Source organism: Nyctereutes procyonoides, unplaced genomic scaffold (genome assembly GCF_905146905.1).
Source record: "Nyctereutes procyonoides isolate TBG_1078 unplaced genomic scaffold, NYPRO_anot_genome, whole genome shotgun sequence".
NCBI classification, from domain to species: domain Eukaryota; kingdom Metazoa; phylum Chordata; class Mammalia; order Carnivora; family Canidae; genus Nyctereutes; species Nyctereutes procyonoides.
In genome coordinates, this window is record NW_026574986.1 from 21,967 (window position 1) to 39,368 (window position 17,402).

The 17,402-nt window shown below is 42.9% G+C and overlaps 1 non-coding gene across 1 annotated transcript; it reads left to right on the forward strand.

Moving 5' to 3' along the window:
• Positions 1-15,744: 15,744 nt before the first annotated feature.
• LOC129512130 (U2 spliceosomal RNA) lies at positions 15,745-15,935 on the forward strand. Its single transcript, XR_008664968.1, has one exon. It is a non-coding gene; the product is annotated as a U2 spliceosomal RNA (small nuclear RNA).
• The last annotated feature ends 1,467 nt before the right edge of the window (positions 15,936-17,402 follow it).

The following is a 17,402-nucleotide window of genomic DNA, read 5'->3' on the forward strand; positions in this document are numbered from 1 at the left end:
CTGCCATGCTCTTATATCAGCCCAGGTGCATCAGAGTGTCTTTCTGTGATGTCACTGCCATGCCCTGGCCAATCATACAGGCTCCCAGGTTGGCCTGTTTCAGGTGGCCAATCACCATGCAGCTCAGGTGGCCGATGTCAGATGACTTTCTCATTGACCCTTCTGATATCATTGCCTAGAAACCATGCTTAAACAGAAAAAAGAGGAAGAGGGGGCAAGATGGTGGACGACTAGGATCCCCAAGTCACCTGTCCCCACCCAGTTACCTAGATAACTTTCAAATCATCTTGAAAACCTAGGAATTTGGCCTGAGATTTATAGAGAGAACAGCTGGAATGCTACAGTCAGAGAAGAGTCCACACTTCAATCAAGTACAACTTGTTTTTGGCCACTCTGCACTGAGCAAAATGACTAGAAGGAAAACCTCTCCTCAAAAGAAAGAATCAGAAACAGTCCTCTCTCCCACCGAGTTACAAAATTTGGATTACAATTCAATATCAGAAAGCCAATTCAGATGCACAGTTATAAAGCTACCGGTGACTCTCAAAAAAAGCATGAAGGATTCAAGAGACTTCATGACTACAGAATTTAGATCCAATGAGGGCGATATTAAAAGTCAATTAAGTGAGATGCACTCCAAACTAGAGGTCCTAACAATGAGGGTTAACAAGGTAGAAGACCGAGTGAGTGACTTATAAGACCTGTTGATGGCAAGGATGGAAACTGAGAAAAAAAGAGAAAAACGACTAAAAGATCATGATGATAGCTTAATGGAAATAAATGAGCGCCTCAGAAGAGAAAATCTATGTTTACCTAGGGTTCCCGAGGGTGCCAAAAGGGACAGAGGTCCAGAATATGTATTTGAACCAATCATAGCTGAAAACTTGCCTAATTTGGGGAGGGAAACAGGCACTCAGATCAGGAAATAGAGATATCCGCCCCCCTAAAATCAATAAAAACGGCTCGACACCTCAACATTTAATAGTGAAAGTTGTAAATTCCACAGATAAAGAGAAGACCATTAAAGCAGCAAGAAACAAGAAATCGCTAAATTTTGTGGGGAGAAGATTAGCATGACAGCAGACTTCTCCACAGAGAACTGGCAGGGCAGAAAGGTCTGGCAGGATATATTCAGGGTCCTGGGGATCCTTGGGTGTTGCAGCGGTTTAGAGCCTGCCTTTGGCCCAGGGCGCGATCCTGGAGACCCAGGATCAAATCCCACATCGGGCTCCCGGTGCATGGAGCCTGCTTTTCACTCTGCCTGTGTCTCTGCCTCTCTCTCTCTCTCTCTCTCTTTGACTATCATAAATAAATAAAAATTTAAAAAAAGATATATTCAGGGTCCTAAATGAGAAGAACATGCAGCCTAGAATACTGTATCCAGCAAGGCTCTCATTCAGAATAGAAGGAGAGATAAAGAGCTTCCAAGATAGGCAGAAACTGAAAGAATATGTGACCATGGAGCCAGCTCTGCAAGAAATACTAAGGGGTTTCTATAATAGAGGAAGTCGAAGAGAACAATCCACAAAAACAGGGACTGAATAGATGTTTCTAAGCACAACATCTCCAAGGAAACAAGAGCTTTAAATGATACACTGGACCAGATGCATTTCAAAGATATTTACAGAACTTTCCATCCAAACACCATTGAATCCACATTCTTTTCAAGTGCATATGGAACTTTCTCCAGATTAGACAACATACTTGGTCACAAATCAGGTATAAACTGACACCCAAAGATTGGGATCATCCCGGGGATATTTTCAAACCATAATGCTTTGAAATTAGAACTAAATCACCAGAAGAAGTTTGGAAGGATTTCAAACACGTGGAGGATAAGGACCATCCTGCGAAAAGTTGAAGGGAGAACCAGGAAATTAAGGAAGAATTTAAAAATTCATGGAAACTAATGAGAATGAAGATACAACCATTCAAATTCTTTGGGATACAGCAAAAGTAGTCTTGAGGGGGGAAATACATCGCAATATGAGCATGCATTCAAGCGAAAACTGGAAAGAACTCTCATACAAAAGCAAAGCTCGCACCTGATGGAGCTGGAGAAAAAAAACAGCAAATAGATCCTACACCCAGCAGCAGAAGAAAGTTAATAAAGATTCGGGCAGAACTATATGAAATAGAGACCAGAGGAAACGTGGAAGAGATGAACAATGCCAGGAGTTGGTTCTTTGAAAGAATAAGGACACTGAGGCTCCTTCCACAGTTTGGCTATTGTGGACATCGCATCTATAAACATCGGTGTGGAGGTCTCCCAGCATTACATTGCATCTGTATCTTTGGGGTCAATCCCCAGCAGTGCAGTTCCTGGGTCGGAGCGCAGATCTATTTATCACTATTTGAGGATCCTCCATACAGTTCTCCAGAGTGGCTGCACCAATTCACATTCCCAACAACAGTGCAGGAGGGTTCCCCTTTCTCCACATCCTCTCCAACATTTGTGGTTTCCTGCTTTGTTAATTTTCCCCATTCTTGGTGGTGTGAGATGGTTTCTCATTGTGGTTTTGATTTATATTTCCCTGATGGCAAGTGATGCAGAGCATTTCCTCATGTGCTTGTTGGCCATGTCTATGTCTTCTTCTGTGAGATCTCTGTTCATGTCTTTTGCCCATTTCATGATTGGATTGTTTGTTTCATTAGTGTTGAGTTTAATAAGTCTTTATAAAACCTGGAAACTAGCCCATTATCTGATGACAAATAACCACCATTTGCTTCGACGTGGATGGAACTGGAGGGTAGTATGCGGAGTGAAATAAGTCAATCAGAGAACTACAAACATTATATGGTCTCATTTATTTGGGGAATATAAAAATAATGAAAGGGAATAAAGGGGAAAGGAGAAAAAATGAGTGGGAAATATCAGAAAGGGAGACAGAACATAAGAGAAACCGAACTCTGGGAAACAAACTACGGGTGATGGAAGGGGAGGTTGCCAGGGCATGCGGGTGACTGGGTGATGGGCACTGAGGGGGGCACTTGATGGGATGAGCACTGGGTGTTATTCTATATGTTGGCAAATTGAACACCAATAAAAAACTTTATTAAAGAAAACTTCAAAGGTAAAAAAAACCAGAAAGAATTAATAAGATTGATAAATCATTCGCCAGCCTTATTAAATAGAAGAGAGAAAGGACTCAATTTAATAAAATCATTAATGAGAAAAAACAGGTCACCAGCAACATCAAAAATACAGACAATTAAAAACTTATTATGAGCAGCTATATGACAATAAATTAGGCAATCTAGAAGAAATGGACACATTTCTGGAAAACCACAAACTACCAAAACTGGGACAAGAAGAAATAGAAAACCTGAACAGGCCGATAACCAGGGAGGAAATTTAAGCAGTTCTCAAAACCTCTGAAGGCACAAAAGTCTGGGCCAGATGGCTTCCCAGGGGAATTCTATCAAACGTTTCAAGAAGGAACCATACCTATTCTCCTAAAGCTGTTCCAAAAGATAAAGAGATGGAGTACTTCAAAACTCGTTCTATGAGGCCAACATCACTTTAATTCCAAAACCAGACAGAGACCCCACAAAAAGAATTACAGACCAATATCCCTGATGAACACGGATGCAAAAATTCTCAACAAAATACTAGCCAGGAGGATCCAACGGTGCATTAAGAAGATTATTCACCATGACCAAGTGGGATTTATCCCCGGGAAGCAAGGCTGGCTCAACACTCGTAAAACAGACAATATGATTCATCATATCATCAAGATAAAAAATGAGAACCATAGGATCCTCTCAATAGATGCAGAGAAAGCATTTGACAAAATACACCATCCATTCCTGATCAAAACTCTTGAGAGTGTAGGTATAGAGGGAACATTCCTCAGCATCTCAAAAGCTATCTATGAAAAGCCCGCATTAAATATCATTCTCAATGGGGAAACACTGGGAACCTTTCCCCTAAGATCAGGAACAAGACAGGGATGACCACTCTCACCACTGCTATGCAACAGAGTACTAGAAGTCCTAGCCTCAGCAATCAGGCAACAAAAAGAAATAAAGGGCATTCAAATAGGCAAAGAAGAAGTCAAACTCCCCTCTTGGCAGATGACATCATACTGTACCTAGAAAACCCAAGAGACTCCACCCCAAGATTGGAAGAACCCATACAGCCATTTGGCAGTGTGGCAGGATACAAACTCAAAGCCCAGAAGTCAGTGGCATTTCTATACACTAACAGAGTGAAGAAAGAGAAATTAAGGAGTCAATCCCATTTACAGTTGCACCCAAAAGCATCAGATAGATAGGAATAAACCTAACCAAAGAGGTAAAGGATCTATACCCTAAAAACTACAGGACACTTCTGAAAGAATTTGAGGAAGACACCAAGAGATGGAAATACATTCCATGCTCATGGATTGGAAGTATTAATATTGTGAAAATGTCAATGCTATCCAGGGCAATTAACACATTTAATGCAACCCCTATCAAAATACCATGGCCTTTCTTCGGAGAGTTGGCACAAATCATCTTACGATTTGTGTGGAATCAGAAAGGACCCCGAATAGCCAAGGGAATATTAACAAAGAAAACCAGAGCCAGGGGCATTACAATACCAGATGTCACGTTGTACTACAAAGCTGTCGTCGTCAAGACAGTGTGGTACCAGCACAAAAGGAGACACATAGATCAATGGAGCGGAATAGAGAATGCAGAAATAGACCTCAACTCTATGGTCAACTAATATTTGACAAAGCAGTAAAGACTATCCACTGGAAAAAGACCGTGTCTTCAAAAATATTGCTGGGAAAATTGGACATCCACATGCAGAAGAAGGAAACTAGACCATTGTCTTACACCATGCCCAAAGATAAACTCAAAATGGATGAAAGATCTAAATGTGAGATGAGCATCCATCACAATCCTAGAGTAGAACACAGGCAACACCCTTTTTGAACTTTGCCACAGCAACTTCTTGCAAGATACATCTAGAAAGGCAAGGGTAACAAAAGCACAAATGAACTATTGGGACTTCATCAAGATAAAAAGCTCCTGGACGCCAAAAGAAACTGTCAACAAAACTAAAATACAACCTACAGAACGGGAGAAGATATTTGCAAATGACCTATGAGATAAAGTTTTAATATCCAAGATCTCTACCTATTATACTCCACAGCGAAGAAACGAACAGTCCAATCATGAAATGAGCAAAAGCCATGAACAGAATATTCACAGAGGAATACATAGACCCGGCCATAAACACATGATAAAATGCTCTGCATCACTGTCCATCAAGCATATACACATCAAAAGCACAATGAGATGCCACCTCAGCCCAGTGAGAATGGTGAAGATTAAGAAGGAAGGAAACAACAAATGTTGGACACGATGTGGAGAAAGGGGTAACCCTTGCACTGTTGGTGGGAATGTGAACTGGTGCAGCCACTCTGAAAAACTGTGTGGAGGTTTGTCAAAGGAAGGTAAAAATAGAACTGCCTTATGACGCATCAATTGCACTGCTGGGGATTTACCCCAAACATACAGAAGCAGTGAAACACCGGGACACCTGCAACCCAATGTTTATAGCAGCAATGTCCACAGTTGCCAAACTGTGGAAGGAGCCTCAGTGTCCATCGAAGGATGAATGGATAAAGAGGTTGTGGTCTATGTACACAATGGAATAGTACTCAGCCTTTAGAAATGACGAATACCCATCATTTGCTTCGCTGTGGATGGAACCGGAGGCATGCTGAGTGAAATAAGTCAATCAGAGAAGGACAATCCTTATATGGTCTCATTCATTTGGGGAATATAAAAGATAGTGAAAGGGAAGAAAGGGGAAAGGAGAAAATGAGCGGGCAATATCAGAAAGGGAGACAGAACATGAGAGACTACTTACTCTGGGAAATGAATTAGGGGTGGTAGAAACGGAGGTGGGCGGGAAGTGGGGGGGAATGGGAGACGGGCTCTGAGGGCGGCACTTGTTGGGATGAGCACTGGGGGTTACTCGATATGTTGGCAAATTGAACACCAATAAAAAATAAATTCAAAAAATGAAGCTGCAGCTGTAGTGCCAGCTCGGTGGCAATTCCTTGCAGGCTAGGACAAGGTTCTCCAGATGGCTATATATGTTCCAAATCAGCTTCTAATATATGATGCTGTTTCTCCCATAGCTCCAATTCACAGGTGCAGGAATCAAGGATTGGAACAGGGAGGGGTACTGCTCACTATATCCCTTCAAGGTCTACTTCCAAAGTGTTTAATTTGTGTTCCCACGATTTTAATCTCCGCTGACCTAGAGGTCTCATTTTCAAAGAGAGGCACAAAAACAATCCTTCTGAACTGGAAATTGAAACTGATGCCTGGACACTTTGAGCTCTTCATGCCTCAGAGTCAATAGGCAAGGAAGGAAGTTACCATCTGGCTTGGTGATTAATCTCAAATACCTCAGAGAAATTGGTTGTAATCCACAATGGAGGTTAGGAAGAGCATGTGTGAAAATCATAGGATCACTTAAGACATCTTTTATTATAAATTTCTTATTTTCATTTCATTCCATGTATTTTTAATTTACACTTTAATTTCCCTGTTCACCCATTCATTATGAGCAGGAGGATATTCTTTAACGCCCATGTAATTCTGGGTTTTCCAAATTTTTTCTTGTGGTTGAACTTAAGTTTCATGGCATTGTGGTTGGAAACTATGCATGGTATAGTCTTCATCTTTTTGTACTGTTAAGATCTGATTTGGGACCTGGTATGCGATCTATTCTGGAGAATGTTTCATATGCACACAAAAAGATTGCACTCAGGGTGATGGCAGGTTTCTGAGGGCTCATCTCCTTCTCCATCTTGTGCTGCTGGTAATCCTTCTTCATGGTGACCTGCTTGATGGCATTTTTTTTTATTATTTGCAATTGAGATATTTATTTTGTGAAACAATGCAAGCGATTGTAAATCCCCACATACTATTTAAGTGCAATAGGGTAGTCATGTGTAATCTCTTTACACAGTAGTGCATCTAGTCCTTTGCCTTTAGTAATTACAGAAAAATTATAGACCAGTGAACAAGACATGTGGACTGACAGGCAAATTGGTGTGCACATTGAGAAATTAGAAAACAGTACACCAACTGGATTGATCAAATAATTTAAGTCAAATGTTTTAATGGTGCAATTAAAGTAATCAAGGGTTCAAATATACTTTTTCAATATATTAGTTTCTTTAAAGTCATGGTGGCAAGCCTTGTGAGACAACAGGCAGATAGCATTCCCCTTTCAAGGGCCTCGTGTATTTACATCAAGTTTAACACTGTTAGCAATTCACAGTCAGACAACAGGGTGAGAGAATTAAATTGGAAAAACAAAACACCTGAAAATATATTACAAGAACAAATACCTGACAACACTGGTAGTGTGACCCATGATTGATGTGTTTTTAATTAAAACCCATATGGTCTCACTGTGTCCACTCCGCAGGGCACACCAGGCCTTACCCCGTGTGCACCCACCATGCATACACCTGCAGAGCGTGACCTTTGGTATAAATGTTAAACAAGTTTTAAAGAATCATATGTTTTAGGGCAAAGTTCTGTCAGCCACCATGAAATGTTCCAACTTGTTTTTGTCAAGTGAGCATAAAACTGGGTTTCTCCCCTGATAGTCATTACAGAATCGGATTGCAAAGAGGAAGAATGTGGGGTCCACCCAGGAGACCGGGGGATCTGAGGATGCATAAACAGCTCAATCAGCCTGTTCATGGCAAACACACCAAACCAGGGCACACCTTCTATTCACCACAGGTAAATCATCCAGGTCGCTGTGGAGAGGTCTGCTGTTAACCTACAACTTCTCCCCATAAAGTTTAGGTATCCCTTGTATCCTGCTTTGAGGATCTTCTCTTTATCTTTGGAATTTGGAAGTTTCACTATGAAACATCAGGGTGTTGAAAGGTTTTCGTTGATTATAGGGGGGAAAACTCTATCTCAAGGATCTGCATGCCTGATTCCTTCCCCAAGTTAGGGAAGTTCTCAGCTATGATTTGTTCAAATACACTTTCTGGTCCTCTGTTCCTTTCGGCACCCTCTGGAATCCCCTTTAAACGTAGATTTTTTCTTCTGAGGTTATCATTTATTTCCCTTAACCTTTCCTCATGGTCTTTTGATTTTCTCTATTTCCTTTGCCTCCTTCCTTGCCATCAACCTGTCTTCTATGTCACTCACTCATTCTTCTACCTCATTAACCTCATCGTTAGGACCTCCAGTTTGGATTGCATCTCATTCAATTGATTTTTAATTTCAGCATGATTAGATCTATATTCTGCAGTCATGAAGTCTCTTGAGTCCTTTATGCTTTTTTCTAGAGCCACCTGTAGCTTTATAATAGTGCTTCTGAATTGGCTTTCTGACATTGAATGTAATCCAAATTTTGTAACTCTGTGGGAGGGAGGACTGTTTCTGTTTCTGTCTTTTGAGGTGAGGTTTTCCCTCTAGGCATTTTGCTCCATGCAGAGTGGCCAAAAACAATTTGTATTGGGAAAAGGAGAAAAAGAGAGAAGAGAAAAAGGAAAGAAAAAGAAAAAAAAGAGGAAAAAGAAAGAAAAAGAGAAGAAAAGAAAAAAGATGAAAAAAGGAGGGTGGGGAGCAAACAGAAATAAAACACACACACACAAACAAACAAAAAAAAAAAACAAGGGGAAGTATCCTCTGACTCTGTATACTGTAAATTCCTCGACTTCCCCTGGAACTTTCAAGTGCTGGTTGGTCAATAATTTGTTTCTCCCCTGAATGTCTAGCTAGTCTTCTGGGGGAGGGTCCTGTTGTGCTGATTATCAGGTGTTAGCATTGGGGGAGTTACCCAGCCCCCTGCCTGGTTCAAGGCTCGGTGAAAGATGTTTAATCTGTTTATATGGTGAGGCCACTGTGAGGCTCACTGGGGGTTGTTTATCCTGTGAGGCCCCAGGAGAAACAACAGTGGCGGCGGCCAGCTCTGGAGCCCCGGAATCAGCTCTTGCAGTAACAACAGAGCTCTCAGTCTGCAGGGGCCTGGATGCTCTGGGGGCGGGGCCGCTGATCTGCTCAGCTCGGGGCAGGAGTGTCCTTGCTGTCCTGTGCCCTCCTGGCTTCTGCCTCTTCTGGGGAGTGCCGGATCCTGGGCTGTGTCCGTGGTGCCCTGTGCTCCCGGGCCTGCACTGTCGGATTCGCGCTCCCGGCTGCGCAGCACCTTCTGCACGGAGCCTCTGCTAGAGCCGCTCCCGAGCTGCTCCATGGGCCGAGCAGGCCCCTCCGTGTGGAGCCTCTGCCGGAGCCGCCTCCCAGCTGCTCCAGGGGCCGCGCAGACCCTCCGTGCGGCACTGCCACCGAGCTGCCTCTGAGCTGTTCCCTTGGAGGAGCAGCCCCCCCCCTCCATGGAGCCCCCGCGTATCTACCTGCGAGCTGCTCCAGAGTGCACCTTTGGGCGCTACAGCCCTTTAGGGAGCTCGGTGGCGGGTGTGGTGCGCTCTCTCTGGGGCCGAGGTGCTCTGTTAGTGTCCCTGGGAGTCTGAGGGCATCCCCGCCCTCCTGGGATCCTGCTCTAACTCCCTGAGAGCACCTTCCTGTCTGGGAAGAATGGTGAAACTCCTGCTTCTCCAGGTCAGGCTCTCCTATCCTAGGAACACTTGCCGTGGCCTTAGCCTGGCTCCTTGCGGGCCCCTCCCCTTGGATGCCTTTGCTGAGGTCCTTAAGCACATTCACGTTCAGAGCTACAATTTAAAGATACGTATTTAGTGTCATGATACCTATTCATAGTCCCTGATTTTGTGGATTGTTGCCCTGGACTTCCTCTATTACAGAATCCCCATTAGTATTTCTTGCAGAGCTGGCCTCGTGGTCACATATTCTTTCGGTTTCTGCCTATCTTGGAAGCTGTTTATCTCTCCTTCTGTTCTGAATGAGAGCCTTGCTGGATACAGTATTCTTGGCTGCATGTTCTTCTCATTTAGGACCATAAATATATATCATGCCAGCCCGTTCTGGCCTGCCAGGTCTCTCTGGAGAGGTCTGCTGTTATGCTAATACTTTTCCCCATTAAATTTAGAGATTTCTGTTCTCTTGCTGCTGTAGGGATCTTCTTTTTGTCTTTGGAATTTGCAAGTTTCCCTATTAAAGGTCGAGATGTTGAGTGGTTTTTATTGATTTTTGGGGTGTCTCTCTATTTCCGGATCTGAATGCCTGTTTCCCTCCACAAATGAGGGATGTTTTCAGCTATGATTTGTTCAAATACGTATTCTGGACCTCTGTCCCTTTGGGCACCCTCTGGAACCTCCTTTAAATGTAGATTTTTTTCCTTCTGAGGTTATCATTTATTTCCCTTAACCTTTCCTCATGGTCTTTTGCTTTTCTCTCTTTTCCTCTGCTTCCTTCCTTGCCATCAACCTGTCTTCTATGTCACTCACTTGTTCTTCTACCTCATTAACCTCATCGTTAGGACCTCCAGTTTGGATTGCATTTCATTCAATTGATTTTTAATTTCGGCCTGATTAGAACTATCTTCTACAGTCATGAAATCTCTTGAATCCTTCATGTTTTTTCCAGAGCCACCAGTAGCTTTAGTTTTGTGCTTCTGCATTGGCATTCTGACATCGAATTCTAACCCAATTTCTGTAATTCTGTGGGAGAGAGGACTGTTTCTGATTGTTCCTTTGGGGTGAGTTCTTCCTTCAAGTCACTATGCTCAGTGCAGAGGGGCTAAAACAAGTTGTACTGGAAAATGGAAGGAAAAAGAGAAAAAAACATTTCCAAATTAAAAAACAATAACAAGGAGGGGTATCCTCTGATTCTATATACTGTAAGTCCCTTGACTTCCCCTGGAGCTTTCCAGCACTGCTTGGTCAAGAACTTGCTCTTCTAGTTTCCTTCCAGGTGATCTTCTGTGGGAGGGGCCTTCTTTTCATATTGTCAGGTGTGTGCCCTAGGGGAGCTACCATGCTCCCTATCAGGGGCTCGGCTCAGTGGGAGTTGTTTATCCTGTGAGACCCATGCTCCCTGGCAGCCCTGCTCTGTCCCACGTACAATGTGACTTAGGGGGGAACAACAACACTGACCACCGGCAGCTCTTAACCCCTGGAGTCAGCTCACGCAGTAACTCCTGCAGATCCCAGTCCACCAGAGACTAAATCCTCCGGATGTGGGGGGCAATGACCTGCACAGTTCGGGGGTGCCCGGCGACAGGAGCATCCTCGCTGTCCTGTGTCCTCCCGGTGCCCGCATGTCCCAAGGGAATGCCAGGTCCTGGGCTGTGCCCCTGGCACCCTAGGCTCTTGGGCCGGCACCACTGGAATCGCTCTCCCAGGTCCAAGTATCCCCCTCCTCGCCATGCAGCTGCTGGAGCTGCCACCTGAGCTACTCCCGGAGCCCACTGGGCATGCGATCCAACCCTTTTCAGAGCTTGGCCAATGGTGTGTGGCACGCCGTCCCCACTTACTCTGTTAGTGACCCCGGAAACCTGGGGCCTCCACTGCCCCTCGTGGGATCCTGCCCGAGTTCCCTGTGAGCGCCTTTCCATCCGGGAAAGTTGGTAAAGTTCCTGATTCTCCTGCTCTGTGCTTTCCTGTCCTGGAGTCTCTCCTGCCCAGCCTTAGTCCAGGTGCCCTTGTGGGCTCTCCCCTACTAGAGTGTATTTATTTATTTTTCCATCGTCCTACCTTGATAGAAGCGCAAACTCTTCCCACTGTAGCTTTCCGTCTGTTCTCCCTTTATTTTTTTTATTTTTTATTTTTTTAATACTGTTCTCCCTTTAAATCTCAGTGCAAATTCATAGGTTTTCAGGATGGTTTGAAAGTTATCTAGGATATGATCCTCTCATTAGGTGCAGAGAAAGCATTTGACAAAATATAGCATCCATTCCTGATCAAAACTCTTCAGAGTGTAGGGATAGAGGGAACTCGCCTCGATATCTTAAAAGCCATCTACGAAAAGCCCACAGCAAATATCATTCTCAATGGGGAAGCACTGGGAGCCTTTCCCCTAAGATCAGGAACCAGACAGGGATGTCCACTCTCACCACTGCTATTCAACATAGTATTGGAAGTCCTAGCCTCAGCAATCAGACAACAAAAAGACATTAATGGCATTCAAATTGGCAAAGAAGAAGTCAAACTCTCCCTCTTCACCAATGACATGATACTCTACATAGAAAACCCAAAAGCCTCCACCCCAAGATTGCTAGAACTCATACAGCAATTTGGTAGCGTGGCAGGATACAAAATCAATGCCCAGAAATCAATGGCATTCCTATACACTAACAATGAGACTGAAGAAAGAGAAATTAAGGAGTCAATCCCATCTACAATTGCACCCAAAGGCATAAGATACCTAGGCATAAACCTAACCAAAGAGGTAAAGGATCTATACCCTAAAAACTATAGAACACTTCTGAAAGAAATTGAGGAAGACACAAAGAGATGGAAAAATATTCCATGCTCATGGATTGGCAGAATTAATATTGTGAAAATGTCAATGTTACCCAGGGCAATTTACACGTTCAATGCAATCCCTATCAAAATACCATGGACTTTCTTCAGAGACTTAGAACAAATTATTTTAAGATTTGTGTGGAATCAGAAAAGACCCCGAATAGCCAGGGGAATTTTAAAAAAGAAAACCATAGCTGGGGGCATCACAATGCCAGATTTCAGGTTGTACTACAAAGCTGTGGTCATCAAGACAGTGTGGTACTGGCACAAAAACAGACACATAGACCAATGGAACAGAATAGAGAACCCAGAAATGGACCCTGAACTTTATGGTCAACTAATATTCGACAAAGGAGGAAAGACGATCCACTGGAAGAAAGACAGTCTCTTCAATAAATGGTGCTGGGAAAATTGGTCATCCACATGCAGAAGAATGAAACTAGACCACTCTCTTGCACCATACACAAAGATAAACTCAAAATGGATGAAAGATTTAAATGTGAGACAAGACTCCATCAAAATCCTAGAGGAGAACACAGGCAACACCCTTTTTGAACTTGGCCACAGTAACTTCTTGCAAGATACATCCACGAAAGCAAAAGAAACAAAAGCAAAAATGAACTATTGGGACTTCATCAAGATAAGAAGCTTTTGCACAGCAAAGGATACAGTCAACAAAACTCAAAGACAACCTACAGAATGGGAGAAGATATTTGCAAATAACATATCAGATAAAGGGCTAGTTTCCAAAATCTATAAAGAACTTCTTAAACTCAACACCAAAGAAACAAACAATCCAATCATGAAATGGGCAAAAGACATGAAGAGAAATCTCACAGAGGAAGACATAGACATGGCCAACATGCACATGAGAAAATGCTCTGCATCACTTGCCATCAGGGAAATACAAATCAAAACCACAATGAGATACCACCTCACACCAGTGAGAATGGGGAAAATTAACAAGGCAGGAAACAACAAATGTTGGAGAGGATGCGGAGAAAAGGGAACCCTCTTACACTGTTGGTGGGAATGTGAACTGGTGCAGCCACTCTGGAAAACTGTGTGGAGGTTCCTCAAAGAATTAAAAATAGACCTGCCCTACGACCCAGCAATTGCACTGTTAGGGATTTACCCCGAAGATTCAGATGCAATGAAACGCCGGGGCACCTGCACCCCGATGTTTCTAGCAGCCATGTCCACAATAGCCAAACTGTGGAAGGAGCCTCGGTGCCCATCGAAAGATGAATGGATAAAGAAGATGTGGTTTATGTATACAATGGAATATTACTCAGCCATTAGAAACGACAAATACCCACCATTTGCTTCAACGTGGATGGAACTGGAGGGTATTATGCTGAGTGAAGTAAGTCAATCGGAGAAGGACAAACAGTGTATGTTCTCATTCATTTGGGGAATATGAATAATAGTGAAGGGGAATATAAGGGAAGGGAGAAGAAATGTGTGGGAGATATCAGAAAGGGACACAGAACATAAAGACTTCTAACTCTGGGAAATGAACTAGGGGTGGTGGAAGGGGAGGAGGGCGGGGGGTGGGGGTGAATGGGTGACGGGCACGGAGGGGGACACTTGACGGGATGAGCACTGGGTGTTATTCTGTATGTTGGTAAATTGAACACCAATAAAAATTAATTTATTAAAAAAAAGAAAGTTATCTAGGTAGTTTGGTGGGGACAAGTGATTTTGTGTTCCTACTCTTCCACCATCTTGTTGACAGCCTTGTGTCTCATTATTTTGGTTTCCCATATTCCCATTCTATTTATACAAATATTTTATTTTATCTAATTTTTTTTACTTTTTAAAAAATTGTTTTTTCTTATTTTTAATAATAAATTTATTTTTTATTGTTGTTCAAATGGCCAACATAAAGTAAAACACCCAGAGCTCATCCGTCAAGTGCCCCCCTCAGTGCCTACCACCCAGTCACCCCCACCCCCTGCCCACCTCCCCTTCCACCACCCCTAGTTCGTTTCCCAGCATTAGGATTCTTCCATATTCTGTCTCCATTTCTTATATTTCCCACTTTTTCCCCCTTTCCCCTTCATTCCCTTCCTCTCTTATTTATATTCCCCAAATGAATGAGATCATATAATGTTTGTCCTCCTCCGATCGACTTATTTCACTCAGCATAATACCCTCCATTCCATCCACATCTAAGCAAATGGTAGGTATTTGTCGATTCTTATGGCTGAGTAATATTCCATTGTATACATAAACCACATCTTCTTTATCCATTCATCTTTCGATGGACACCGAGGGTCCTTCCGCAGTTTCGCTTTTCTGGACATTGCTGCTATCAACATCGGGGTGCAGGTGTCCTGGCATTTCATTGCATCTGTAACTTTGGGGTAAATCCTCAACAGTGCAATGGCTGGGTCGTAGGGCAGATCTATTTTTAACTCTTTGAGGAACCTCCACACAGTTTTCCAGAGTGGCTGCACCAGTTCACATTCCCACCAACAGTGCAGAAGGGTTCTCCTTCCTCCACATCCTCTCCAATATTTGTGGTTTCCTGCTTTGTTAATTTTCCCCATTCTCACTAGTGTGAGACGGTTTCTCATTGTGGTTTTGATTTGTATTTCCCTGATGGCAATTGATGCAGAGCATTTTCTCATGTGCTTGTTTGGCCACGTCTATGTCTTCTTCTGTGAGATTTCTGTTCATGTCTTATGCCCATTTCATGACTGGATTGTTTATTTCTTTGCTGTTGAGTTTAATAAGTTCTTTATAGATCTTGGAAACTAGCCCTTTATCTGCTGACAAAGACCCACCATTTGCTTCAACGTGGATGGAACTGGAGGGTAGTATGAGGAGTGAAATATGTCAATGGGGAAGGACAAACTTTATATGGTCTAATTCATTTTTGGAATATAAAAATAGTGAAAGGAAATAAAGGGGAAAGGAGAAAAAATGAGTGGGAAATATCAGAAAGGGAGACAGAACATGATAGACTCCTAACTCTGGGAATGAACTAGGGGTGGTAGAAAGGGAGGTGGGTGGGGGTGGTGGGGACAGGGAGACGGGCACATAGGGGTGCACAGGATGGGATGAGCACTGGATGTTATTTTATATGTTGGCACATTGACACCAATAAAAAATACATTTAAAAATAATTTTTTTTATAAATTAATTTTTATTGGTGTTCAATTTACCAACATACAGAATAACACCCAGTGCTCATCCCGTCAAGTGTCCCCCTCCGTGCCCGTCACCCATTCACCCCCACCCCCCGCCCTCCTCCCCTTCCACCACCCCTAGTTCATTTCCCAGAGTTAGAAGTCTTTATGTTCTGTGAAGATGCATCGCTTCTCGGCCTTTTGGCTAAGATCAAGTGTAGTATCTGTTCTTATCAGTTTAATATCTGATACGTCCTCTATCCGAGGACAATATATTAAATGGATTTTTGGAGCAGGGAGATGGAATAGGAGCTTGCTCCGTCCACTCCGCGCATCGACCTGGTATTGCAGTACCTCCAGGAACGGTGCACCCCCTTGGGGGAGACAGTAAAAAAAAAAATGCACTTGCAGTGCCCACTGCCTGCCAATTTCTTGCAGGCTATGACAAGGTTCTCCAGAGGGCAATATATGTTTCAAATCTGCTTGTAATATATGTTGCTGTTTCTCCCATAGTGCACATTCACAGGTGCAGATGTCAAGACCCGGAACTGGAAGTGGTACTACTCACTATAACCCTTCATGATCTACCAGCAAAATGTTTACTTTCTGTTCCCACAACTTTATATTCTGCTGGCCTAGAGGCCTCAGTTACAAAGAGAGACACAAAAACAATCCCACTGATCTGGAAATTGAAACTGCTGCCTGGCCACTTTGAGCTCTCATGACTCTGAATCAATAGGGAAGGAAGGAAGTTACTATGCTGGCTGGGGGATTAATCCCAAATACCTGGGAGAAATTGGATGAACTCCACAATGGAGGCTACAAAAAGCATCTGTGAAAATCAGGGGATCACTTAAGACATCTTTTAATATTACCTTCATGTTTTCATTTTCATTTCCTTCCATGTATTTTTAAGTTTATACTTTAATTTCCTCTTTAACCCAGGCATTAATAGCAGGAGGATATTCTTTAACACCCCTGCATTTGTGGTATTTCCAAATTTTTTCTTGTGGTTGACCTTAAAATTCATATCATTGTGGTTGGAAAATATGCATGGTATAATCTTCATCTTTCTGTACTTGTTAAGGGCTGATTTGTGACGGGGTATGTGGTCTATTCTGGAGAATGTTCGATATGCACTCAGAAAGACTGTGTATCCTGCTCTTTTAGGAAGAAATGTTCTGAATATATTTGTTAAGTTCAAAAAAAAAAAAGAAAAGAAACCGCAAAAACCCTCCATTTGCTTCAATGTGGATGGAACTGGAGGGTATTATGCTGAGTGAAGTAAGTCAAACGGAGAAAGGCAATCATTATATGGTCTCATTCTTTTGGAGAATATAAAAAATAGTGAAAAGGAATAAAGGAAAAAGGAGAGAAAATGAGTGGAAATATCAATTGAGGATGACAGAATATGAGAGACGCCTAACTCTGGGAAAGGATCAAGGTGTAGTGGAATGGGAGGTACTTTGGGGGTTGCAGTGACTGGATGATGGGCGCTGAGGGGGGCACTTGATGAGATGAACTCTGGGTGATATGCTATATGTTTGCTATGTGTAGGGATTTACACATCAAAACCACAATGACATACCTCTTCACCCCAGTGAGAATGGTGAAAATTAACAAGACAGGAAACAAGTGTTGCAGAGGATGTGGAGAAAGGGGATCCCTCTTGAACTGTTGGACGGAATGTGAACTGGTGCAGCCACTCTGGAAAACTGTGTGGAGGTTTGTCAAAGAATATTAAAAATGGAACTACCCCGAGACCCAGCAATTGCACTGCTGGGGATTTTTAAATTTTCTATTGGTGTTCAATTTGCCAACATATAGAATAACACCCATTGTT